The 24,852-nt window shown below is 48.7% G+C and overlaps 1 protein-coding gene and 2 non-coding genes across 5 annotated transcripts in view; all 3 read right to left on the reverse strand.

Moving 5' to 3' along the window:
* Positions 1 to 24,852, reverse strand: part of LOC143770113 (L-threonine ammonia-lyase-like) — a 441,011-nt gene that overhangs the window by 157,149 nt on the left and 259,010 nt on the right. The window lies entirely within an intron of this gene.
* Positions 4,121 to 4,231, reverse strand: LOC143770867 (small nucleolar RNA SNORA17). The gene has a single exon (XR_013214775.1). It is a non-coding gene; the product is annotated as a small nucleolar RNA SNORA17 (small nucleolar RNA).
* Positions 21,925 to 22,035, reverse strand: LOC143770868 (small nucleolar RNA SNORA17). The gene has a single exon (XR_013214776.1). It is a non-coding gene; the product is annotated as a small nucleolar RNA SNORA17 (small nucleolar RNA).

Raw genomic sequence — 24,852 nt, forward strand, 5'->3', positions numbered from 1 at the left:
ATGGCCCACTGAATGAAAGGGAGAGAGGTGGCACACCCAGGAGTCAAGACTGGCACACAAGCTGAAAGGGCAATATTACTCTCCCACTGTTTTTTTAGGTTTTTTTTTTTTTTTCAGGGAGACTTTAGAAACCAAATAATATTAAAAAAAAAAAAAAAAAAAAAAAATAGGCTTGCTATAGCCCACTGAATGAGAGATAGCACACACAGCAGTGGCACACAAGCCCTGACTGAGGCCAATATTTTTCTCCCACTGATTGATGTAGTGTTTTTGTGTTGAGGTAGATTTTAGAACACAAATCACGGAAAAAATAAATAGGCTTTCTATGGCCCACTCAGTGAGAGATGGCACACACAGGGATGGCACTGTAGCAGAAATGCCAATCTTAATCTCCCACAAAAAAAAAAAAAAACTGTCCTACAATTACTATCTCCCTGCAGTAATGTAAGCCAGGTATGGCAGGCAGCAATAGGAGTGGACTGATGCACAAATTAAATAAAAAGTGTGGACAAACAAAAAAGATAGCTGTGCAGAAAGGAAGGAACAAGAGGATATGTGCTTTGAAAAAAGCAGTTGGTTTCCACAGTGGCGTACACACAGCAATACAGCTATCACGGAGCCTTCTAGGGCAGCCCAATGAGCTACAGCGCTGAGGGGAAAAAAAAATAAAAATAGCTTCCACAGTCCCTGCACACCGAAGGTGGTGTTGGACAGTGGAAATCGCTGCAGCACAAGCGGTTTGGTGGTTAGTGGACCCTGCCTAACGCTCTCCCTGCTTCTGACGAAGCGGCAGCAACCTGTCCCTAAGCTCAGATCAGCAGCAGTAAGATGGCGGTCGGCGGGAACGCCCCTTTATAGCCCCTGTGACGCCGCAGACAGCAAGCCAATCACTGCAATGCCCTTCTCTAAGATGGTGGGGACCAGGATCTATGTCATCACACTGCCCACACTCTGCGTTCACCTTCATTGGCTGAGAAATGGCGCTTTTCGCGTCATTGAAACGCGACTTTGGCGCGAAAGTCGCGTACCGCATGGCCGACAAGCACAGGGGTCGGATCGGGTTTCATGAGACGCCGACTTAGCCAAAAGTCGGCGACTTTTGAAAATGATCGACCCGTTTCGCTCAACCCTAGTCGCCACTCCTCAAATGCCCACTTCATAGCCAACAACTCCCGATTACCAACATCATAATTCCGCTCGGCAGGCGAAAACTTTCTTGAAAAGAAAGCACAAGGCTTCATCACAGAGCAATCAGAGCTTCTCTGCGACAAAACAGCCCCTGCTCCAATCTCAGAAGCATCAACCTCGACCTGAAAAGGAAGAGAGACATCAGGCTGACACAAAACTGGAGCCGGAGAAAACCGGCGCTTCAGCTCCCGAAAGGCTTCCACGGCCGCAGGAGACCAATTAGTCACATCAGAACCCTTCTCGGTCAAATCCGTCAAGGGTTTAACCACGCCAGAAAAATTAGCAATGAAGCGACGGTAAAAATTAGCAAAACCCAAGAACTTCTGAAGACTCTTAACAGACGTAGGCTGAGTCCAGTCATGAATAGCCTGGACCTTGACTGGGTCCATCTCAATAGTAGAAGGAGAAAAAATAAAACCCAAAAAGGAAACCTTCTGTACTCCGAAGAGAAATTTTGAGCCCTTCACAAATAAGGCATTAGCACGCAGGACCTGAAATACCATCCTGACCTGCTTCACATGGGACTCCCAGTCCTCAGAAAAGACCAAAATGTCATCCAGATACACAATCATAAATTTATTCAGATATTCTCGGAAGATGTCATGCATGAAGGACTGGAACACAGAAGGAGCATTAGAGAGTCCAAAAGGCATCACCAAGTACTCAAAATGGCCTTCGGGCGTATTAAATGCTGTTTTCCATTCATCCCCCTGCTTAATATGCACAAGGTTATACGCACCACGAAGATCTATCTTGGTGAACCAACTGGACCCCTTAATCCGAGCAAACAAATCAGATAATAATGGCAAAGGATACTGAAATTTGACCGTGATTTTATTTAGAAGACGATAATCTATACAAGGTCTCAGAGAACCATCCTTCTTGGCCACAAAAAAGAATCCTGCACCAAGAGGGGAGGAGGACGGGTGAATATGTCCCTTCTCTAAAGACTCCTTTATATAACTCCTAATCGCGGCATGTTCTGGTACAGACAAATTAAAAAGTCGTCCCTTAGGGAACTTACTACCAGGAATCAAATTTATAGCACAATCACAATCCCTGTGAGGAGGCAGGGCACCGGATCTGGGCTCATCAAATACATCCTGGTAGTCCGACAAAAACTCACGGACCTCAAAAGGAGTGGAAGAAGCAATTGACACCAAAGGAGCATCGCCATGAATCCCCTGGCAACCCCAACTTGAAACAGACATAGCTTTCCAATCCAGAACTGGATTATGAGCCTGCAGCCATGGCAGACCCAAAACGACAACATCATGCAAATTATGCAGCACAAGAAAGCGAATCACCTCCTGATGTACAGGAGTCATGCACATGGTCACTTGAGTCCAATACTGAGGCTTATTCTCAGCCAATGGTGTAGCATCAATTCCCCTCAGTGGAATAGGGAATTCCAAAGGCTCCAGGACCAAACCACAGCGCCTGGCAAACGACAAATCCATCAGGTTCAGGGCAGCACCTGAATCCACAAAAGCCATAACCGAATAGGAAGACAAAGAACAAATTAAAGTAACAGACAAAATGAATTTAGGCTGTATAGTATCAACGGTGACAGATTTAGCAATTTTTTTACGCGCTTAGAGCATGCTGAGATAACATGAGTTGAATCACCACAGTAAAAGCACAACCCATTTTGACGTCTATAATTTTGCCGCTCAATTCTGGTCAGAATTCGGTCACATTGCATAGACTCAGGTCTCTGTTCAGAAAACACCGCCAGATGGTGCGCAGATTTGCGCTCCCGAAAACGCCGATCAATCTGAATGGCCAAAGCCATTGAGTCATTCAGACTTGCAGGCGTGGGGAACCCCACCATAACATTCTTAATGGCTTCAGAAAGACCTTCTCTGAAATTTGCAGCCAGGGCACACTCATTCCATTGAGTAAGCACCGACCATTTCCGAAATTTTTGACAATACACCTCAGCTTCATCCTGGCCCTGAGAGAGAGCCAGCAAGGCCTTTTCTGCCTGGTTCTCAAGATTAGGTTCCTCATAAAGCAATCCAAGCGCCAGAAAAAACGCATCCACATTCAGAAATGCAGGATCTCCTGGCGCCAGGGAGAAAGCCCAATCCTGAGGGTCGCCACGTAACAGGGAGATAACAATTCTAACTTGCTGAGCGGAATCACCAGAGGAACGAGGTCTCAAAGAAAGAAATAATTTACAATTATTCTTAAAATTTAGAAACCTAGATCTATCTCCAGAAAACAACTCAGGAATAGGTATTTTTGGCTCTGACATAGGACTGTGAACAACAAAATCCTGAATGCTTTGCACCCTTGCAGCAAGATGATCCACACTAGAAGTCAGACTCTGAATATCCATGTCTGCAGCTGAACTCAAAGCCACCCAGAGATTAAGGGGATGAGAGAAGCTGGACATACTGCAGCAAAGGGAGAGGAAAAAAAAAAATTGTACTCAGGACTTCTCTTATCCCACTTCTGCGATGCATTAAACACTTTTTGGCCTGCTGTACTGTTATGATCCTTAGTGGCTGAGGATCACAGAACTGACGAGCTAAGTAACTGAACATAGAACAAGCTCTAGGGAGGTGGTAACTGGACTGACCGCAATTCTGATCCTAACCAACACACTAAAGGTAGCCGGTGAACGTGCCTAAATTCCTAGACGTCACGACGCAGCCTGAGAAACTAGCTACCCCTAGAGATAGAAAGTAAGACCTCACTTGCCTCAGAGAATTAACCCCAAAGATATAGAAAGCACCCGTCCTCCGTGATTCCTCTGTGCTTTTTAATTTTTGGGTATCCAAGCTGGATGCATGGCATGAACTGGCTCTCTACGCCTTGGAGGTCCTGGCCTGCCCTGCCACTAGCGTTTTGTCAGAGTGGATTTTTAGTGCCGCTGGTGGAATTATAATACATAAGCGCATTCGCCTCTCAACTGAAAATGCAGACTGCCTGACTCTTATAAAAATGAACAAGGGCTAGATTGAGCCAGACTTCTCTACACCACCAAATGATAACAGTGAAACATAACCTCCATTATAGTGTCTTTTTGGGTTTTGGGAGGTATATTCCCATGCACCTCTTCACATCCACACATGGGTATATGCTTCCTGATTTTGGCTGTTTGGTGCCCTCCTCCTTCTCCTCATCATCCACCACCACTAGAACACCAGGGTGAACGTGTTCCGTGATGATACAGCCATTCTAGTTTTTTGCAAGGGTGTCTATGATGCCCGTACATTTTAAAAAAAAAAAACATGTACACCCCAGGGGGAAATTTTTGTCAGCCCATACACTTAGTGCATTGCAAGTATAGGAGACCTGCTTCTTTGTTATGGGAACATTTTTTTATGAAGCCTTCCTCTACGTCTCTTCCAAGGGTTATTGGGGTGCCTCCTAATTTTTGGCAGGCCTTGCATTCACTGCATAGGCAAATACTATGGGAGACCCACTTCCTAATAATGGGAACATTGTTTTCAGGAGGCCCACCTCTACATCTCTTCCAAGGGTTATTAAGGTGCCTCCTAATTTTTCGCAGGCCTTGCATTCACTGCATAGGCAAACATTATGGGAGACCCACTTCCTAATAATGGGAACATTGTTTTCAGGAGGCCCACATCTATGTCTCTTCCAAGGGTTATTGTGGTGCCTCTTAATTTTTGGCAGGTCTTGCATTCGCTGCATAGGCAAGCAGTATGGGAGCAACTAATAAATAATGTGAAATGGGTTTTCTTGTGGCCATCCAGTACCTGAAATCAAAGTGTCAATGGAGTGCATGTAACTTTGGGACAGGCCATAGCTTACATTCAATACATAAACAAACAGTATGGGAGACACACTTTCTTCTAATTGGAACAATTTTATCATGTGGCCCTCAAGTACAACTGCTGAAAGGGTTATTGGGGTGCACGTAAATTTGGTGCAGGGCAGGCCTTGCATTCAATGCGTAAGCAAACAGTATGGGAAACACACCTTCTTCTAATGGGAACAATTTTGTCATGAGCCCCTCAAGTACGTCTGCTGAAAGGGTTAATGGGGTGCACGTAACTTTGGTGCAGGGCAGGCCTTGCATTCAATGCAACATTTTTTCAGGAGGCCCTTCTGTACGTCTCGTGAAAGGGGTATTGGGGTGTGTTCTACTTTTTGGCAGCCCAGCCACTCACTGCATAGGCATTAACAGTATAGGAGACCAACTGTTTAATAATGGCCTTTTAAGAATATTAATGCCGCCTGATGCCCCTCTAAAAATAGGCTCTGTGACTTTAAGAGTCCCTCCTTCATAAATGAAACAAGGTGTGTCTGCTTATGTGTCACACACAGTAAATAGATCAATGGCTGCAATCAATTTTACTGTACTAAAGCAAGGAAATGTGTGATACATGAAATGTGAATAGCATAATGGCTTGTGAAATCTATGAAAAAACACATGAGATGCTTAGCACAAAATTTGGCCAAAAATTGTGAGCCCATCCACCAAACGTCAAGGTAATCTCCGATCGGATGGGTACCTGACCTCTCTGCCTAGTGTGAACACTTACCTATGGCTAATAACATGGTAAAGCCTGCATTTATAGGAAGGTCGGAACCAACTGTGTTTGGATGTAATTAAAATCACAGCATGGTGAAGGGCGGGTGTTATGATCCTTAGTGGCTGAGGATCACAGAATGAACTAGCTAAGTTACTGAACATAGAACGAGCTCTAGGGAGGTGGTAACTGGACTGACCGCAAAACCTGATCCTAACAAACACACTAAAGGTAGCCGGTGAACGTGCCTAAATTCCTGGACGCAGCCTGAGAAACTTGCTACCCCTATAGAGAAAGTAAGACCTCACTTGCCTCAGAGAAATTACCCCAAAGATATAGGAAGCCCCCAACAAATAATAACGGTGAGGTAAGGGGAAAATACAATACGTAGAAATGAAAACAGATTCAGCAAATGAGGCCCCCTAATACTAGATAGCAGAAGACAGGCAGGGAACTGTGCTGTCAGTAAAAAACCCTATACAAAATATCCATGCTGAGAATACAAGAACCCCCACACCAACTAAAGGTGTGAGGGGAGAAACTCAGCCCCCTAGAGCTACCAGCAAGCAAGGAAATCACATATTAGCAAGCTGGACAAGGACAAATAAATAACCAAGAAACATATTGAACACTGATGAGCAAAAAATAACAAACAGAAACTTAGCTTCTCTTGGAGAGACTGATAATGAAGGGATTCAGGAGAGATCAAAATAGCACTGAATACATCGACAGCAGGCAACAACTAATAGTCCAGGTGAGCTAAATAGGAAACCAGCTAACAGATAACGAGACAGCTGATCCAGCCTCAGACCTGCAGAATGACACAAAGAGCCACCAGAGGGAGCCCAAAGCCAGCACTCACACAGTACCACTTGTGACCACAAGAGGGAGCCTAAAAACAGAGTTCACAACAGTACCCCCTTTTGAGGAGGGGTCACCGAACCCTCATCAAAACCCCCAGGGCGATCAGGATGAGCCACATGGAAGGCACGAACCAAATCGGCCGCATGAACATCAGAGGCGACAACCCAGGAATTATCCTCCTGACCATAGCCCTTCCACTTAACCAAATACTGAAGCCTCCGTCTAGAAATACGAGAATCCAAGATCTTCTCCACCACGTACTCCAATTCGCCCTCAACCAGCACCGGGGCAGAGGGCTCAACAGAAGGAACCACAGGCACCACATACCTCCGCAACAAAGACCTATGGAACACGTTATGAATGGCAAACGATGCCGGGAGGTCCAAACGAAATGACACCGGGTTAAGGATTTCCAAAATCTTATAAGGACCGATGAAGCGAGGCTTGAATTTAGGAGAGGAGACCTTCATAGGAACATACCGAGAAGACAGCCATACCAAATCCCCAACACGAAGTCGGGAAACCACACCGCGACGGCGGTTGGCAAAGCGCTGAGCCTTCTCCTGTGACAACTTCAAATTGTCCACCACATGGTTCCAAATCTGCTGCAACCTATCCACCACAGAATCCACCCCAGGACAGTCAGAAGGCTCGACCTGACCCGAGGAGAAACGAGGATGAAAACCAGAATTGCAGAAAAAAGGCGAAACCAAAGTAGCAGAACTAGCCCGATTATTAAGGGCAAACTCGGCCAATGGCAAAAAAGTCACCCAATCATCCTGATCAGCAGAAAAAAAACATCTTAAATAAGTTTCCAAGGTCTGATTAGTTCGCTCGGTTTGGCCATTCGTCTGAGGATGGAAGGCCGACGAAAAAGACAAATCAATGCCCATCTTAGCACAAAAAATCTGCCAAAATCTGGACACAAACTGGGATCCTCTGTCAGACACAATATTTTCAGGGATGCCATGCAAGCGAACCACATTCTGAAAAAATAGAGGAACCAAATCGGAGGAGGAAGGCAACTTAGGCAAGGGCACCAAATGGACCATTTTGGAAAAACGATCACACACCACCCAAATGACAGACATTCTCTGAGAGACTGGAAGATCCGAAATAAAATCCATGGAAATGTGCATCCAAGGCCTCTTCGGGACAGGCAAAGGCAAAAGCAAACCGCTGGCACGAGAACAGCAAGGCTTAGCCCGAGCACAAATCCCACAGGACTGCACAAAGGAACGCACATCCCGCGACAAGGAAGGCCACCAGAAGGACCTAGCCACCAAATCTCTGGTACCAAAAATCCCAGGATGGCCTGCTGTACTGTTATGATCCTTAGTGGCTGAGGATCACAGAATGAACTAGCTAAGTTACTGAACATAGAGCGAGCTCTAGGGAGGTGTTAACTGGACTGACCGCAAAACCTGATCCTAACAAACACACTAAAGGTAGCCGGTGAACGTGCCTAAATTCCTGGACGTCACGACGCAGCCTGAGAAACTTGCTACCCCTAGAGATAGAAAGTAAGACCTCACTTGCCTCAGAGAATTAACCCCAAAGATATAGAAAGCACCCGTCCTCCGTGATTCCTCTGTGCCTTTTAATTTTTGGGTATCCAAGCTGGATGCATGGCATGAACTGGTTCTCTACACCTTGGAGGTCCTGGCCTGCCCTGCCACTAGCGTTTTGTCAGAGTGGATTTTTAGTGCCGCTGGTGGAATTATAATTAGTGTTGAGCGATACTTTCCGATATCGGAAAGTATCGGTATCGGAAAGTATCGGCCGATACCGTCAAAATATCGGATCCAATCCGATACCGATACCCGATCCCAATGCAAGTCAATGGGACGAAAATATCGGAATTAAAATAAACCCTTTATAAACTTGTAGGTTCATTCTACATGAAGGAAAACAACTAAGAATAATGTAGGATGTATTGGGGGACGTGGCGGAGATATTAAAGGGACAGAGGTTTAGCCCAATGTAATAGAATAGCAGGATTTTTAATTTTTTTTTATGAAGTTCGGCGTTAGAAAGAATTTGACTATGTTTTTTTTTTTTTTTTTTATGTCAGATATTGATGTTTCACTACTTCCACGCCCTTCACCTTCTTTTTTACTTCTCCCACGCTTTCTTCTTAATTATCCTCATCATCAGCTTCTTTGACATCAACTTCTTCACCTTATTCATCTTCTTCTTCATCTTCTACCTATTATTTTTTGGGTTACATTGTTCATATTCTTTTTATTTTACTATTATCTTCATCATATTCAACTTCTTCATCATATTCTTATTTGTGACAGGCATTCCCGTAGTTGTTATCTATAAAAGTTTGAAGATTACACCTTCCGTTCTGCCTGTCACAAACCAGTTACATTTGTCCGCGTTCAGTTTGGCCTGCAGCATCAGGCTTTATCCAGGGGCACCACGAGGAGGAACGGACTCACCCCCATACACTGCTTAGTCTTCTTCTGCTTATAATTTACATAATATTTTTTTGCTCTGATATTTTGTGTTATGCTTAATGTCCTTCTGCTCTTTGTTCTGCAGCCTCTTGTTCTTCTGCTTCTCGGTCTTCCAGGTCGTCGTCGTCTCCAGGGTCGTCGTCTCCGGGGTCGTCGTCATCGGGGTGGTCTCCGGGGTCGTCGTCATCGGGGTGGTCTTCAGGGTCATCGTCTCCAGGGTCGTCGTCATCACGGTGGTTGTCGTCTCTGGTGTCGTCGTCATCTTAGGGGTGTTCTTCCGGGTCATCGTGTTTAGTCTCTTGAACTTGGAAATGTAGCAGAAGGTACAAGAAGGCTGAGAAAATGCCGAGAACCAGCTGATGGAACTGGAACTCGGATGGCTACCCGAAGGTCCAAGAGCCAATGGAACTACCGAGGACCAGCTGACGTTACTGGAACCCGGTTACTAAGCAGGAGGTACCCGTGCCTGAAAGCACTACCAAGGACCACCTGACGTTGGTGGAACTCGGATACCCAGAGGGAGGCACCTAAGCCAAAGGCTCTGCCCGGAACCAGCTGACGGTACTGGAACCAGGATGGGGAGCAGAAGGTACAAGAGCAAAAGACACTGCCGAGAACCAGCTGACGGTGCTGGAACCCGGATGGGTAGCCGAAGGTCCAAGAGCCAATGGAACTACCGAGGACCAGCTGACGTTACTGGAACCCGGTTACTAAGCAGGAGGTACCCGTGCCTGAAAGCACTACCAAGGACCACCTGACGTTGGTGGAACTCGGATACCCAGAGGGAGGCACCTAAGCCAAAGGCTCTGCCCGGAACCAGCTGACGGTACTGGAACCAGGATGGGGAGCAGAAGGTACAAGAGCAAGTGTCTGCGTGGCTTTTGCAGGACACGTTGCCGGCTGCACAGCAGGGGAACAGCTGGCGGTGCTGGACCCCACTGACACATTGGCGAGGTGTTTGGCTCTGTGCAGCCAGCACTTCCGGACAGCAACGAGCGGTGTTGTAGCCCGGGCTCTGCAGGGGGAGCAGAGTGTAGGCCGAAGCCTACTTGAACCAATTTCAAAGGTAACCTTTAACCCCCCCTCAGGGGTTAGAAAGTAGAAGAGCCACAGCTTATGCAGCAGTAGTGCTGCACAAGTCAAAGGTTGCTCTTTTAATTTCGCTCCTTGCACACGCTGAATGAAACACGTATAACATTTAGCCCTTTATACAGTCAAACTGTGTAATGGAGGCGAGAGTTCCCTTTGTAATGAGACGCAGCACAGGTGTCAAGAATCCCACCTTGGTGCTGGGTGCAGCCTCCCGAGCGTTGTTATTTGCTGTACAGGAGTCTGCGCTGTCGTGTTATCCCCTGGCCTAGCGCCGTTAGCGCTGCCCATGTTCTGGCATCATGTAATGTCGGCCGGTGCGGTTCGCGATGACCATGAATCCCAGCCCCGCAGTGTCTTAACATTGTTAAAACACTGCGGGGCTGGGATTCAGGGCCTGGCGCAGCACATATGTTCGCCTCTCACACTCGGGTCCTTACACCCGCTTCAGACTGTGCGGCGTCATCTGATCCCTTATCGCATGCCACGGCCATGAAGCCGCACAGTCCGAAGAAGGCGGAAGGAGAGGAGGGACAGGCGAACTGATGCACTGATCCTGCCCATCAATCACACCCTCGCAGTCCCAATAATTAAGACACCGAGGGGCGTTGTGTGGGTCAGGGCGGCCGCAGAGGCGCAGCCAGCCAAACAATGATGCCAGAAGACGGGCAGCGCTACCAAGGGGGTTGCAGCGTGTCATTACAAAGGAAAGTCACACCACCGGGACGGTTAAATGGTCACACAGAGGACACATTGCAGACGTGTTTTCAGTTCCACATGTGCGAGGAGAATACGTTTCTGAGCCACCTTGCACACATGCAGCATTACCGCTGTACAAGGTGGCTGGATAACGTAAAAACGCCTGGGGGAGGGGGGACAGGTTCCCTTCAATTTCAGTTCTTGTGTCTGCGTGGCTTTTGCAGGACACGTTGCCGGCTGCACAGCAGGGGAACAGCTGGCGGTGCTGGACCCCACTGACACATTGGCTGGTGTTTTTCTCTGTGCAGCTAGCACATCTGGGCCCCAACTGGCGGTGTGTTAGAGCCCAGGGACAGCAGGAGGAGGAGCAGGAGGAGGAGGAGCAGGGGGAGGGGAGTGTAGGCCGAAGCCTGCACTGGCGGCAGCTTTGGGTGTGTTGTGTCTGCGTGGCTTTTGCAGGACACGTTGCCGGCTACACAGCAGGGGAACAGCTGGCGGTGCTGGACCCCCCTGACACATTGGCGAGGTGTTTGGCTCTGTGCAGCCAGCACTTCCGGACAGCAACTAGCGTTGTTGGAGCCCGGGCTCTGCAGGTGGAGCAGAGTGTAGGCCGAAGCCTAATTGAACCGATTTCAAAAGTCACCTTTAACCCCCCCTCAGGGGTTAGAAAGTAGAAGAGCCACAGCTTATGCAGCAGTAGTGCTGCACAAGTCAAAGGTTGCTCTTTTAATTTCGCTCCTTGCACACGCTGAATGAAACACGTATAACATTTAGCCCTTTATACAGTCAAACTGTGTAATGGAGGCGAGAGTTCCCTTTGTAATGAGACGCAGCACAGGTGTCAAGAATCCCACCTTGGTGCTGGGTGCAGCCTCCCGAGCGTTGTTATTTGCTGTACAGGAGTCTGCGCTGTCGTGTTATCCCCTGGCCTAGCGCCGTTAGCGCTGCCCATCTTCTGGCATCATGTAATGTCGGCCGGTGCGGTTCGCGATGACCATGAATCCCAGCCCCGCAGTGTCTTAACATTGTTAAAACACTGCGGGGCTGGGATTCAGGGCCTGGCGCAGCACATATGTTCGCCTCTCACACTCGGGTCCTTACACCCGCTTCAGACTGTGCGGCGTCATCTGATCCCTTATCGCATGCCACGGCCATGAAGCCGCACAGTCCGAAGAAGGCGGAAGGAGAGGAGGGACAGGCGAACTGATGCACTGATCCTGCCCATCAATCACACCCTCGCAGTCCCAATAAATAAGACACCGAGGGGCGTTGTGTGGGTCAGGGCGGCCGCAGAAGCGCAGCCAGCCAAACAATGATGCCAGAAGACGGGCAGCGTTACCAAGGAGCTTGTTGCGTGTGTCAATACAAAGTCAAATCACACCTGAGGGACGTTTTAATGGTCACAGAGGACACATTTTAGACGTGTTCACTTCAACATGGGCAAGGAGAATAAGTTTCTGAGCCACCTTGCACACATGCAGCATTACTGCTGTTCAAGGTAGCTGTAAAACATAGAAACACCTGGGGGAGGGGGGACAGGTTCCCTTCAATTTCAGTTCTTGTGTCTGCGTGGCGGTCGCAGGACACGTTGCCGGCTACACAGCAGGGGAACAGCTGGCGGTGCTGGACCCCACTGACACATTGGCTGGTGTTTTTCTCTGTGCAGCTAGCACATCTGGGCAAAAACTGGCGGTGTTAGAGCCCAGGGTCAGCAGGAGGAGCAGGGGGAGCGGAGTGTAGGCCGAAGCCTGCACTCGAGCAAGTTGAAAGGAAACCTTTAACCCCCCCCCCCCCCCCAGGCGTTTGTAGCTGAAAGAGCCATTGTGTACAGCACTAATGCTGGAAAAGGTAAACTTAGCTCTTTTAATTATGGTCCTTGTACATGCGGAACCTAACATTTATGAAATGTGTCCCCACACAGCGTTAAACCGTCCGGTAGGTGGAACTTTCCTTTGTCGTGTGACGCAGCACAGCCATCATTTTTACCCCCTTGTCGCCGTTCGCACCCTCCTCAGCGTTGTTTGAATCTGTCCCGGAGCCTGCGCTGTTAGGTTAGCCCATGGCTATGCACACATGTTGCGCTGCCCGTCTTCTGACCTCATTTGGTGTCAGGCTGGCTGCGCCTGTGCGGGTGCGTTGGCCGAGATCCCGCCTCGCAGTGTCGTCTCATGTAATCCCACCGCGGGCCTGTGATCCGTGCCCGTGCGCAGTGCATATCCTCTCCTCTCACTCCCCTCCCTACGGCTTTTTCAGACTGTGCGGTGTCACGGCCGTGGCATGCTATTAGGGACCAGCTGACATCGCACAGTCTGAAGAAGCCGTAGGGAGGGGAGTGAGAGGAGAGGATATGCACTGCGCACGGGCACGGATCACAGGCCCGCGGTGGGATTACATTAGACGACACTGCGAGGCGGGATCTCGGCCAGCGCACCCGCACAGGCGCAGCCAGCCTGACACCAAATGAGGTCAGAAGACGGGCAGCGCAACATGTGTGCATGGCCAAGGGCTAACCTAACAGCGCAGGCTCCGGGACAGATTCAAACAACGCTGAGGAGGGGGCGCACGGCGCCAAGGGGGTAAAAATGATGGCTGTGCTGCGTCACACGACAAAGGAAAGTTCCACCTACCGGACGGTGTAACGCTGTGTGGGGACACATTTCATAAGTGTTTGGTTCAGCATGTGCAAGGAGCATCACGAAAAGAGGCACTTTTTCCCTTTGCATCATCATTACTGCTGCACAAGGTGGCTCCTTCAGTAACAAACGCCTGGGGGGGGGGGGGGGTCAGGTTCCCTTACATTTAACTTGTTGTGTCTGCGTGGCGGTCGCAGTACACGTTGCCGTATACACAGCAGGGGAACAGCTGGCGGTGCTGAACCCCACTAACACATTGGCGAGGTGTTTGGCTCTGTGCGTACAGCACTTCTGGACGGCAACTAGCGGTGTTGGAGCCCAGGGACACGTGGAGGAGGAGGAGGTTGGAGGAGGTAGGAGGAGGTAGGAGGGATTGCCACACACACAGCAGGGGAACAGCTGACGTTACTGAACCCCAATAACAGAGGAGGGACTGTTGACTGTGCGTACAGCACTTCTGGACGGCAACTGGCGGTGTTGGAGCCCAGGGACAGGTGGAGGAGGAGGAGGTTGGAGGAGGTAGGAGGAGGTAGGAGGGATTGCCACTAGTGTTGAGCATTCCGATGCTGCAAGTATCGGGTATCGGCCGATACTTGCTGTATCGGAATTTCCGATACCGAGATCCGATATTTTTGTAATATCGGATATCGGTATCGAAACAACATTAATGTAAAAAGGTGTAAAAGAAAGAATTAAAATAAAAAAAATCGCTATACTCACCTCTCCGACGCAGCCGGGACCTCAGCGAAGGAACCGGCAGCGTTGTTTGTTTAAAATTCGCGCTTTTACTTGCTTACGTGAATTCCCGGCTTCTGATTGGTCAGGGCGGCCATGTTGCCGGGACGCGGACCAATCACAGCAAGCCGTGACGAAATTACGTCACGGCTTGCTGTGATTGGTCCGCGTCCCGGCAACATGGCCGCCATTAACCAATCACAAGCCGTGACGTCACGGGAGGCTGGACACGCGCTTATTTTGAAAAGCGCGCGTGTCCAGCCTCCCGTGACGTCACGGCTTGTGATTGGTCACGGCGCCATATTGCCGGGACGCGGACCAATCACAGCAAGCCGTGACGTAATTTCGTCACGGCTTGCTGTGATTGGTCCGAGTCCCGGCAACATGGCCGCCCTGACCAATCAGAAGCCGGGAATTCACGTAAGCAAGTAAAAGCGCGAATTTTAAAGAAACAACGCTGCCGCTTACAATCGCCGAGGTCCCGGCTGCGTCGGACAGGTGAGTATAGCGATATTTTTTATTTTAATTCTTTATTTTACACATTTATATGGTTCCCAGGGCCTGAAGGAGAGTTTCCTCTCCTTCAGACCCTGGGAACCATCAGGAATACCGTCCGATACCTGAGTCCCATTGACTTGTATTGGTATCGGGTATCGGTATCGGATTGGATCCGATATTTTGCCGGTATCGGCCGATACTTTCCGATACCGATACTTTCAAGTATCGGACGGTATCGCTCAACACTAATTGCCACACACACAGCAGGGGAACAGCTGACGTTACTGAACCCCAATAACAGAGGAGGGACTGTTGACTGTGCGTACAGCACTTCTGGACGGCAACTGGCGGTGTTGGAGCCCAGGGACAGGTGGAGGAGGAGGAGGTTGGAGGAGGTAGGAGGAGGTAGGAGGGATTGCCACACACACAGCAGGGGAACAGCTGACGTTACTGAACCCCAATAACAGAGGAGCGACTGTTGGGACTGTGCGTACAGCACTACCAGGCAACAACTAGCGGTGTTGGAGCCCAGGGACAGGTGGAAAAGCAGAGGAACACAATGTAGGCCGAAGCCTGAGAAAGTCGAAAGGGAACCTTTAACCCCCCCCCAAGGCGTTTGTAGCTGAAAGAGCCAGCTTGTGCAGCACAAAAGATGCAAAAGGAAAAGGTGGCTCTTTTCATCATGCTCCTTGCAAACACAGAACTAAACACTTATAAAATGTGTCCCCTGCAACCGTAAAACCGTCCCGGAGGTGGGACTTTCCTTCGTAATGTGACGCAGCCCAGCCGTCATTCCTACCCCCCCGGCGCCGCGCACCGGCTCCTCAGCGTTGTTTTATTCCGTCCAGGAGCCTGCGCTGTTATGTTATCCCGTGGCCAGGCACACTTAGCGCTGCCCGTCTTCTGGCATCATTTGGTGTCTGGATGGCTGCGCCTGTGCGGCCGCGCTGGCAGAGAGCCCGCCTCGCAGTGTCTTCTGATTTAATCCCACTGGGGGCCTGGGATCCATGGACATGCGCAGTGCATATCTGAACCTCCACCTCTCACTCATCTCCCTATGGCTTCTTCAGACTGTGCGGTGTCACGGCCGTGGCATGCTGTTAGGGACCAGCTGACACCGAACAGTCTGAAGAAGCCATAGGGAAATGAGTGAGAGGTGGAGGTTCAGATATGCACTGCGCATGTCCATGGATCCCAGGCCCCCAGTGGGATTAAATCAGAAGACACTGCGAGGCGGGCTCTCTGCCAGCGCGGCCGCACAGGCACAGCCATCCAGACACCAAATGATGCCAGAAGACGGGCAGCGCTAAGTGTGCCTGGCCACGGGATAACATAACAGCGCAGGCTCCTGGACGGAATAAAACAACGCTGAGGAGCCGGTGCGCGGCGCCGGGGGGGTAGGAATGACGGCTGGGCTGCGTCACATTACGAAGGAAAGTCCCACCTCCGGGACGGTTTTACGGTATCAGTGGACACATTTTATAAGTGTTAAGTTCTGCGTGTGCAAGGAGCTAAACAAAAATAGCTACCTTTTCCTTGGGCAGCATTACTGCTGCACAAGGTGGCTCTTTCAGTAACAAACGCCTTGGGGGGGGGGGGACAGATTCTCTTACATTTCAGTTGTTGTGTCAGCGTGGCGGTCGCATGACACATTGCCGGCTACACAGCTGGGGATCAGCTGACGTTACTGAAACCCAATAACACTGGGTCGTATGTTTTGACTGTGCAGACGGCACGTCTGAGCCTCAACTGGCGGTGTTGGAGCCCAGGAATTTAAGTTCAGGTGGTAGAAAGATGAACACAACAGGAGACCTGGATAACGTATACAGTGACCTAATTATTCAATCAGGAGGAGGAGTGGCAAATTCCGGCGAGATCCAGGCCTTGTTCATTTTCAGGAAAGTAAGCCGGTCAACGTTATCGGAGGATAGTCGCATGCGACGGTCAGTTAGTACACCACCTGCAGCACTAAAGACACGTTCCGATAATACACTGGCCGCAGGGCAAGACAGCACCTCCAATGCATACTGGCTTAGCTCTGGCCATGTATCCAGCTTTGAGACCCAAAACTTGAAAGGGGAAGAGCCGTCTGGGAGTACAGCAAGAGGGCAAGACATGTAGTCTGTCACCATCTGACGGAACCGTTGCCTCCTGCTGACTGGAGCCGTCTGTGATGGTGTAGACTTTTGTGGCGGGCACAGAAAACTGTGCCACAGTTCGGCCATACTGGTCTTGCCTTGGGCAGAGGCACTGCTTCTGCTCCCTCTTTGTGCAGAGCCTCCACCACGGCCTGGACGCACTGAGCTGCTTTGGAATGCACTAGCAGCACTTCTCTCAGTTGGAATGGAGAAGATGATGGAATTGACCAGTGTGTCTTGGTACTCCCGCATTTTTCGCTCCCGGTTCAACGGTGTGATGAGGCTTTCTACGTTGTCCCGGTAGCGAGGACCGAGGAGGGTGAACACCCAATAATCAGACATGTTGAGAATGTGGGCGATGCGGCGGTCGTTTCTCAGGCACTGCAGCATGTAATCCACCATGTGCTGCAGACTGCCAACTGCCCAAGAAACGCTGTCCCCTGCTGGAGGCGTGATCTCTGCCCGCTCGTCATCACCCCACCCTCGCTGTACACACTGACTACTGGACAATTGTGTAACTCCCTCCTCTGGACGGATGTCTTCCTCCTCCATTGACTCCTCCTCATCCTCCTCACAAACGGTCCCCTGCCTACGCGTTTGTGAGGAACCACGTGGCGCTGACTGTCCAGAAGATGATGGAAATGGTGAATCCTCATCCTCCACCTCTTCCACAACATCATCCCTTAGCGCTTGCAGTGATTTTTCAAGCAGGCAGATAAGGGGGACAGTCATGCTGACTAGTGCATCATCTGCACTCGCCATCCGCGTGGAATAATCAAAGGGACGCAAAACCTGGCAGACGTCATTCATAGTGGCCCACTCTGTGGTTGTGAAGTCTGTACGGCGCTGACTGCGACTTTTTTGCGCCTGAAGCAGCTGGTACTCCATTACAGCTTGCTGCTGCTCACACAACCGCTCCAACATATGTAACGTGGAATTCCACCTGGTAGGTAGGTCACATATGATGCGATGTTCCGGCAGGCGGTGTCGGCGCTGCAGAGCCGCAATGCGCGCTTTTGCCGTGCTGGAACGCCGCAAGTGAGCACACTCTAGGCGGACCTTGTGCAGCAGTGCATCAAGATCCGGATAGTCCCTCAAAAAGCTCTGCACGACCAAATTGAGCACATGTGCCAGACATGGGATGTGAGTGAGGTTGCCGAGGCCCAGAGCTGCCACCAGATTTCGGCCATTATCACACACTACCATGCCTGGCTGGAGATTCGCTGGCACAAACCACACATCGCTCTCCTGCTTGATGGCATTCCAGAGCTCCTGCGCTGTGTGGCTACGATTCCCCAAGAAAATTAATTTCAAGACGGCCTGTTGACGTTTGGCCACGGCTGTGCTCATGTCGGTCGTAACAGGTACACGTTCATCACGGGTCCATGTGGAGGTGGACTGTGACGGCTCCTGCAGCGATGATTCTGAGGAACTGGTGTAAGAGGAGGAGTCAATGCGTACAGAATGGATTCCTGCAATCCTTGGAGTGGGCAGGACACGTCCTGCGCCACTCGCACGGTCTGTACCCGGCTCAACGACATTAACCCAATGGGCAGTGAGGGAAAGGTATCGCCCCTGTCCATGTTGACTGGTCCACGCATCGGTGGTGAGGTGGACCTTGCTACTGACGGCGTTCAGTAGCGCGTGTTTTATGTGTCCCTCCACATGCTTCTGCAGGGCAGGGACGGCTTGCCTGCTGAAGTAAAAGCGGCTGGGCACATTGTACTGTGGGACTGCCAATGACATCAAGTCACGGAAGCTGTCAGTCTCCACCAGCCTGAATGACAGCATTTCCAGTGACAGAAGTTTGGCAATGCCTGCAGTCAGAGCCTGTGCTCGTGGGTGGTTTGACGAGAAAGGCCGCCTTTTCTCCCATGCCTGTACTACCGATGGCTGTAGACTGGGCTGGGAGTGTGTGGATGACTGGGAAAGTGGCGCTGCGGGTGGAATTACAGCGGGTCTCTGGACAACAGGGGCAGAGGTTCTTCCACGGCGATCCTGGGAGGACGCCGAACCAGCTGCGTGTGAGGTAGAGGAAGAGGCAACACGAGCTGAAGAGGTGGTAGCTGCCGCTGTTGGTTGGCCTACCTCTTCAGTGTGTTTTTCTAACTCCGCCGGGTGCCTGTTGCGCACGTTTCCACATGTTGGAGGTATTGAGGTTGCTGACATTTTTCCCTCTTTTGACTTTTTGATGACACACGTTGCATCTGACATAGCAAATGTCATCTGCAACTGTGTCAAAAAAGGACCAGGCACTGCAAGTCTTGGGAGCGCCCTTTTTGGCTTTTGGAAGAGACATGCTCCTAACGGGTGCCAAAGCGGAGGCTGCAGGATCCGCAGTCTTCCCCCTCCCTCTCCCTCTTTGGGCCGTACGGGGAATCTCTTCCTCAGAGCTGCTCCCACCACCTTCCTGTCCCTCACGCCAAGATGGGTCGAGGACCTCATCATCTACACTACCCTCTGCCCCCAACTGCTCCTCCTGGGTAGTCTCAGCAGCAGAGCACGCACCAGTAAGTGGCACCTGAGTGTCATCATCAGCTGATGCGGCCTGCGATGTGGTGACCGGAGCCACTGGCCCACCCGCCTCTTCAGAGGAAGACAGAAAAAGCTGTTGGGCATCACTGCACCCTGCCTCTTCTTCCATTTCTCCAATGCTGCTTGGCTGGCCCCCTGTTTCCAAGCCAAGAGATTCAGAGAACAGAAGTAGAGACGGCTCCTGTCCTGGGCTCTCTGTCTGCCTGGGCAATTTGGCAGGTGGTGAAGAGACAGATGGCTGCTCTCCAGTGCTCTGTGTCTGAGAGGATGTGGCACTAATGGAAGTTGATGCATTAGCTGCCATCCATCCGACAACAGCTTCAATTTGTTCTTCACGCAGCAGCGGTGTACGGCGCTCGGACACAAAGCTTCGCATGAACGACTGTTGCCTGGTGAAAGTGGGTGCTGATGAGTCACCGGTGCCCGCAGCAGGCACAGAATCCCCACGTCCCCTCCCTGCTCCGCGCCCACGCCCACGCCCACGTGCCTTACTCACTGCCTTCTTCATCTTGGTTGACTGATAAAGATAAGCAGAAAAGTACTAACGGATTTGTGTGCTTATTCCTGAGCAACTCCTCCTAACAGGTATAAGAAGCACTAATTATCTAAAGTGTGGACTAGACTTTAATATGAGCTAATGTGGCCTACAGAAATGTAAAGTGGTGTAACTGGTGTGTTTGGTGAACTTTATTATTTATTTATTTTTTGGGGGCTGAACTGACAACAGATAGAGCTGCAATCACACGGAGACCGTGCAGACAGACGTAAACGGCGCTACAAGGCCCAAAAACCCTCCTCTACTTTATCCTATGTAGTGTTTTTCCACAAATTAGCTGGAGACGGGTGGAAAGACACTAATAGGATTTTTTTGAATAAATTAGCAGCAGACTACACTATTTGGAAAAAAAAGAAAATTGATTTGGCGGTATGACGCAGTGAAAAACCCTGAGCTGGAGACAACCAGGCTATAGCTGCTCACAGATTACAGGGCGAGCTGCAGTCACACGGAGACCGTGCAGACAGCCGTAAACGGCGCTGCAAGGCCCAAAAACCCTCCTCTACTTTATCCTATGTAGTGTTTTTCCACAAATTAGCTGGAGACGGGTGGAAAGACACTAATAGGATTTTTTTAAATTAATTAGCAGCAGACTACACTACTTTGAAAAAAAAGAAAATTGATTTGGCAGTATGACGCAGTGAAAAACCCTGAGCTGGAGACAACCAGGCTATAGCTGCTCACAGATTACAGGGCGAGCTGCAGTCACACGGAGACCGTGCAGACAGCCGTAAACGGCGCTGCAAGGCCCAAAAACCCTCCTCTACTTTATCCTATGTAGTGTTTTTCCACAAATTAGCTGGAGACGGGTGGAAAGACACTAATAGGATTTTTTTAAATTAATTAGCAGCAGACTACACTACTTTGAAAAAAAAGAAAATTGATTTGGCGGTATGACGCAGTGAAAAACCCTGAGCTGGAGACAACCAGGCTACAGCTGCTCACAGATTACAGGGCGAGCTGCAGTCACACGGAGACCGTGCAGACAGCCGTAAACGGCGCTGCAAGGCCCAAAAACCCTCCTCTACTTTATCCTATGTAGTGTTTTTCCACAAATTAGCTGTAGACGGGTGGAAAGACACTAATAGGATTTTTTAAAATTAATTAGCAGCAGACTACACTACTTTGAAAAAAAAGAAAATTGATTTGGCGGTATGACGCAGTGAAAAACCCTGAGCTGGAGACAACCAGGCTACGGCTGCTCACAGACTACAGGGCGAGCTGCAGTCACACGGAGACCGTGCAGACAGCCGTAAACGGCGCTGCAAGGCCCAAAAACCCTCCTCTACTTTATCCTATGTAGTGTTTTTCCACAAATTAGCTGGAGACGGGTGGAAAGACACTAATAGGATTTTTTTGAATAAATTAGCAGCAGACTACACTACTTGGGAAAAAAAAAAAAAAGGAACAGTATGAGGCAATGAACCACCCTCCCTGAACTGAATACAACCAACTATGGATGGCCTATGTGGCTGCACTCAGACTGGAGACTGGGCTGCACTCACACACACACACACACAGACCCTGCAGATCGCTGTGAAAACAGCGCTACAAGGCAAAAGCAAGGTGAATAGTAGGTGAACACAGCGGTTGCTAAATTAGCCTTTGGAAAGCACAAAGAAGCAAATCGCTATCTCTAAACTGTCCCTCAGTCAGCAAACAGCGTCCTGTCACTAACTGAATTCACAGCAGAGTGATCGCAAAATGGCGCCAGCGACTTTTAAACTGCATCATGACATCATTACACCAGCCAATCACAGCCTTGCCAGTAGTTTCATGCCCTCCATGCTAAACAGGATGTGCCCACACTTGGAATCAATCTCATTGGCTGAATTTCTGCTTTTTGAATCTTAGAACTTCCGATTCCGGTATCCGATACGCGGCAAGAATCGGAATCCCGGTATCGGAATTCCGATACCGCAAGTATCGGCCGATACCCGATACTTGCGGTATCGGAATGCTCAACACTAATTATAATACATAAGCGCATTCGCCTCTCAACTGAAAATGCAGACTGCCTGACTCTTATAAAAATGAACAAGGGCTAGATTGAGCCAGACTTCTCTACACCACCAAATGATAACAGCGAAACATAACCTCCATTATAGTGTCTTTTTGGGTTTTGGGAGGTATATTCCCATGCACCTCTTCACATCCACACATGGGTATATTCTTCCTGATTTTGGCTGTTTGGTGCCCTCCTCCTTCTCCTCATCCTCATCATCCACCACCACTAGAACACCAGGGTGAACGTGTTCCGTGATGATACAGCCATTCTAGTTTTTTGCAAGGGTGTCTATGATGCCCGTACATTTAAAAAAAAAAAAAAAAAACATGGTAAAGCCTGCATTTATACGAAGGTCGGAACCAACTTTGTTTGGATGTAATTAAAATCACAGCATGGTGAAGGGCGGGGCGTTCAAGTCAGAAAAAATAGTACATAGTAAATATAGGAAAACTGACTGAACAGCAATCTAGTCTGAACTGGTGCATAACCAACAAAAGACATATAGTAAATAGATCAATGGCTGCACTCAATTTTAATTTCAATTTTTTCTGACTTGAACGCCCCGCCCTTCACCATGCTGAGATTTTAATTACATCCAAACACAGTTGGTTCCGACCTTCCTAAAAATGCAGGCTTTACCATGTTATTAGCCATAGGTAAGTGTTCACACTAGGCAGAGAGGTCAGGTACCCATCCGATCTGAGATTACCTTGACGTTTGGTGGATGGGCTCACAATTTTTGGCCAAATCTTGTGCTAAGCATCTCATGTGTTTTTTCATAGATTTCACAATCCATTATGCTATTCACATTTCATGTATCGCACATTTCCTTGCTTTAGTACAGTAAAATTGAGTGCAGCCATTGATCTATTTACTATATGTCTTTTTTTTGGTTATGCACCAGTTCAGACTAGATTGCTGTTCAGTCAGTTTTCCTATATTTACTATGTACTATTTTTTCTGACTTGAACGCCCCGCCCTTCACCATGCTGTGATTTTAATTACATCTAAACACAGTTGGTTCTGACCTTCCTATAAATGCAGGCTTTACCATGTTATTAGCCATAGGTAAGTGTTCACACTAGGCAGAGAGGTCAGGTACCCATCCGATCTGAGATTACTTTGACGTTTGGTGTATGGGCTCACAATTTTTGGCCAAATCTTGTGCTAAGCATCTCATGTGTGTTTTCATAGATTTCACAAACCATTATGCTATTCACATTTCATGTATCGCACATTTCCTTGCTTTAGTACAGTAAAATTGAGTGCAGCCATTGATCTATTTACTATATGTCTTTTTTTGGTTATGCACCAATTCAGACTAGATTGCTGTTCAGTCAGTTTTCCTATATTTTCTATGTACTATTTTTTCTGACTTGAACGCCCCGCCCTTCACCATGCTGTGATTTTAATTACATCCAAACACAGTTGGTTCTGACCTTCCTATAAATGCAGGCTTTACCATGTTATTAGCCATAGGTAAGTGTTCACACTAGGCAGAGAGGTCAGGTACCCATCCGATCGGAGATTACCTTGACGTTTGGTGGATGGGCTCACAATTTTTGGCCAAATCTTGTGCTAAGCATCTCATGTGTTTTCTCATAGATTTCACAAGCCATTATGGTATTCACATTTCATGTATCGCACATTTTCTTGCTTTAGTACAGTAAAATTGAGTGCAGCCATTGATCTATTTACTATATGTCTTTTTTTGGTTATGCACCAATTCAGACTAGATTGCTGTTCAGTCAGTTTTCCTATATTTTCTATGTACTATTTTTTCTGACTTGAACGCCCCGCCCTTCACCATGCTGTGATTTTAATTACATCCAAACACAGTTGGTTCCGACCTTCCTATAAATGCAGGCTTTACCATGTTATTAGCCATAGGTAAGTGTTCACACTAGGCAGAGAGGTCAGGTACCCATCCGATCTGAGATTACCTTGACGTTTGGTGGATGGGCTCACAATTTTTGGCCAAATCTTGTGCTAAGCATCTCATGTGTGTTTTCATAGATTTCACAAGCCATTATGCTATTCACATTTCATGTATCGCACATTTCCTTGGTACAATAAAATTGAGTGCAGCCATTGATCTATTTACTATATGTCTTTTTTTTTGGTTATGCACCAGTTCAGACTAGATTGCTGTTCAGTCAGTTTTCCTATATTTACTATGTGTCACACACCACATGGCCAGCTAGGGCTGTTAAATGTTACAATGACATTTCCCAGTTAATGCATTTCTATTGGTTGAAAGCAATGCTAAAATTGAAAAACGCATCAAAAACGCTGTGTGTGAACATAGCCCAAGTGGTGGAGGAACATTTTTGTTTGGGGTTAATTATTATGCCTTATATACAAGTCATTACCCTGGAAAGGATGTTCTTTAACGTGTTTCCCAGCAAAATCCATTTGGGTTTCGGCTTTGTATGTTTTTTTAGTGCACCTGTAAAAATGGCGTGAAACTGACAACATTGCTTACAGCTGTGACCTTGGAGTCAGAAATGCTTCCAGGGGCATTTGCCATGATGTTCCCTTGCCATTTGAGCAGTGTTTCCATCATTTTCAGATGTTTTTAGACCTTAAAAGGACCCCAGGGGGGGTCACGGTAGAAATGTTTGGGTTTCCCATAGACTTACATTGGGTTAGTTGTTCTGTCCGAGTACTTGAGTATTACCAATTGCTCGACCCGAACAATGAGCACCTGAGCATTTTAGTGCTCACTCAATATTATTATTATTATTATATTACTCATTTTTATAGCGCCATTTATTCCATGAAGTTTTACATGTGAAAAAAGGGCATACATACTGTAGACAAGTACAATACACATGAGCAATACAAGGCACACACAACTACAGAAGGAGAGAGGACCCTGCCCGTGGGGGCTCACAGTCTACAGGGGATGGGTGAGGATACACTAGGAGAGG

The sequence above is a fragment of the Ranitomeya variabilis genome, chromosome 4 (assembly GCF_051348905.1).
Source record: "Ranitomeya variabilis isolate aRanVar5 chromosome 4, aRanVar5.hap1, whole genome shotgun sequence".
Lineage (NCBI taxonomy): Eukaryota > Metazoa > Chordata > Amphibia > Anura > Dendrobatidae > Ranitomeya > Ranitomeya variabilis.